We start from the raw sequence: 3,798 nt of genomic DNA on the forward strand, positions 1-3,798 counted from the left end.
CTCGTTCTCCTCGCTCTCGTCCTCCTCACCCTCGTTCTCCTCGCTCTCGTTCTCCTCGTCCTCGTCCTCCTCTACCTCGTTCTCCTCGTCCTCTCTCTGCTCCATGCTGCCGAGTTCAGATCAGTTCACTCACCTTCTTCCTTAATCTGAGGAGGAAACACTTCAGTTATTCATCCATTTGCTATAATCAAATAGCAAATGGATGAATAGTCCACTAGATGGAGACACTGAGCTGAACTTAGAGGATCAATCACATTAATAGAAATACCAAATTAGAACTAATCATTTAAAATACATTTTATTTAAGGTGCAATAAATGAATTTAATCTGAACAAAGTTTAGAGATCATCTAACATGGATTCAAATATGATACAGATTAAATCTAGATGGTCTGAAGACATAAATCCATTCACAGAATTACAGTTCACTAAACTAATTCTTTCATATTTAAACTATATTTATGGAAACACGTAGTTTATTCATGACATTACAAACGAAATTCAATATATACTGTAAAAGGTTAAAGCTATGAGGAAATAATTTTAATCAAGATAAAGGAAGATACTTTGTTTAACAACCAGAAATAAAATAATACAGGACAAGCAGAACAAGCTGCTGCTTGTTCTGCTTGTCCTGAACCAGGAAATAAATGCAATTAGTAAATACATGTTGCTTTTTTATTTGAATCAGTTTGAAGGATTTTATTAGAAAGTTTTAATATCAAATATTAGGTTTGGAGTTTGCAGATTTTTTTACAACCTGAATTTACTCCATGTTTCTAAGAATGAAACGTCAAAGATCGCTCATGCAGGTGAGTCAAAGTCCCACAAAGCTTGAAAAACGGTGAAATTCAGATCCACTTTGGATTCTAATGTCAAGCAGTTCACTGTAAAACATTTGAACCGCATTTAGTTGTGTTTACTATCTTCTAGAGTCTAGACTTTAAGTCAAATAAATTTAGAGAGTTTTAGATTTTGTGTGAGTTTGTGAAAGATAAACTTACAGCAGTAAGTTGTGTTAACTTTTTATTAGAGTTGAATAAACCAGAGTGAAAGAAGAAAGACAGGAGTGGAAACTATTTCCCAGAATGGAGCAGTTCTAGTGCAACCCAGATGCAAAAAAGTGGTGAAATCGCCCTTTTTTGAAGTTTCACAAACCAGATAAAAGTTTCACAAATCACTAACATGGTTCTAAATACTTTGCTATTAGAGCAGAATAAAGAGTCTAGGTGTTGTAGCTTTTAAACTAGAGTCGATTAAAGATGCGGAAGGTAGTGAAAATTTCATTTCCTGAATCGCAAACCAACTACATCTCAATTTGTCGAAGCGGTTTGTGTTTGGGATCACTTGTTGTGTGTGGCATATTATAGTTAAATGATAAATATTCACTGAACTTCTTATTGATTTGAAATGATCGACAGGGAATAAAAAAAAAAATAAGAGGCAATAAATAAATATCTGCTACTGTTTTCGTCAGGTCCAAATCCAGACCGCAACAACTTTATTTGTTCCGACCTGGACTGGTACCGTTTTCTGTTCGATAAAATTAAAACTGGGTCAAAATATAGCTGGTGAAAATAAGCTAGTGAACATCGATTTAATAAGAAAACGAAGAAAAACTAAATACTTTACCTTCAAAAGAAGCTCACAAGATTGAGAACTATCTGCGTCACAAACAGGGGGGAGAAAACGAAACCTGGTCAGAACAGGAAACTCTTCTTCTTCCTCCTTTTCTCCAACAAAGTAAAATCAACAACACTATCAGGGCACATCTAACCGCCTTCTACGACAGAATATGAATAAAGCCTCTCAGCTTTCAGAGTTTAATAAACAATGATAAATAACAAAATTGTGAGATATACAATCAAAGCTAAGGAAAATCTCTATATAGTGCATACAACTATGCATATGCAAGATATTTTATTAGTAATTTCTTCCTGTAGGTCTATTTTGTTATAGGAAAGTATTGCAATATTCAAACCTGTAATTTAGCAAGATAAATTCTGTCAGTCAGAGCTGGACCAGACATATTTTGTCTTTACAGAATTACGCTAGTAAAAATATAAACAAGGGCACAATGCAACCTTTTAGTGACTGTAATCTATAAAACAAAGAGCTGCCTGTTTGCTGCAGTGGAGATGAAGATGGTCCATTCAGAAAAGCAGAGCTGCATCAAACTTTAATGTGGAACTGCAGAAAAAAAAGAAGCAAAAATTGAATTGTTAGTGCATGTCACCATGAGAAAAACCTACTGAGTTTTGCTTAAAAAACTTTTTAAAAAATTAAAATCACACATTTTTGTCTCATGAAGTGAAAAAATTATTTGCAAAACAAACTTATTTGCGCTTGTCATAAATCTTTTCTTGCTATGCTAAGTTTTTGTTTGTGACTTAAAGTTTTGCTTGTGATTCTCACATGACATCGAGGGCAGGGCCCAAAGTCACGACAAAATATTTATGCTGTGTGCAAATAAAAGTTTATGTTTGGCAAATGGAGTCTTAACAAAAGTTCAGTCTGGAAGACTCTAGTCGCACCTGCCTCATCAATCAACGCCTCCCTCTCTGCAACCTGGACCTATCAGCGCCGGACCAAGCCTCGCTCCAGCCWATCATCGTTTGGGCTCCAGTTCAAAAGGACCTCCACCCATGGCCTCCTCTGCTCACCAGCTGCGATCAACCCACCTCCGCCCCATCTCCACCTTCTGCTCCCGGCTCTCAGGCTTCATCTTCCTCCGACTGCCGCCACCAGTACAGGCCACGGGAGGGTCTACATTCCTATGCTGCATCTGGAATGTTCATCGAGCTTATCGAAGTCCAGCTCGACGTCCCTGGCCGGGGCCTGAACGACAAAGGACTTTGTTTATTTTTATGTTCATTTTGTCATTAATCTCTTTTAATCGGTTTCTTTCTACGTTTGAATCTCTCCAGATTGAAATAACCTTTTAAGTTCACAGGACAAAAATGTGTTATTTAATTTTAAAAAATAAGTTTTTTAAACAAAACTTTTTGTTTTAAAGAATCATTACAATTCAAAAGTTTTGATAACAATTTTATTTTACTTAACTGAGGTTAGTTTTTTTTTTTCATTGAATAATTGGGGGGAAAAATTAACTTCATACTCTGCGAACCAGACCCTAAACTTATTTAAAGTCTGGACTGAGTTTTATCCCCTTCATTAATGTCACTTTTATTACATTCATTATATCTATCATGGTAGTTCAGGGTGAGTTATTTTTATTTCTAAATGAATATCCTTGTTGGACTTTTATTTAAGTGCTATTCTTCAAGATACATAAATGCAATGTACATTATGTAGCAAAGGACATTAGAAGACACATATCCATTATGGAGATGATCGGTTTTGTACGGGCGATGAGCTCCTATTATGGAAGTAAATATGTGCCATCAGAATTTGAATAAAAAATGCATCTGAAACTTGAATGTTGTATATTTGCGCTTACTTTTTCAATTTGAAAATTAATTCTGAATACAATTTTGACCTAAAAAAAAAATCAGTGTCATTATTTGTACACGTTTGCAATTTTCATTTGTTAAAAAAAAATTCACATTCCTATTTCAAAGTGATGAAATTTTCAATATATATATTTTTCAGTGTTAAAAAAATTCAGCATATAAAAAAATTCAACTTTTAAAAATTCAAATGCAATATTTTCAGTGTCCTAAAAATTAAACTTGCTCAAATTCGCTGTCTCAAATTCAACATCTAAAAATTCGCTGTACAAAAATGGCGAGGTTACTTCAGGTCACAGACATTAGCAATCGATGTCAGATTTCAACAC

Source organism: Poecilia reticulata, linkage group LG8 (genome assembly GCF_000633615.1).
Source record: "Poecilia reticulata strain Guanapo linkage group LG8, Guppy_female_1.0+MT, whole genome shotgun sequence".
In the NCBI taxonomy this organism is placed as follows: Eukaryota; Metazoa; Chordata; class Actinopteri; order Cyprinodontiformes; family Poeciliidae; genus Poecilia; species Poecilia reticulata.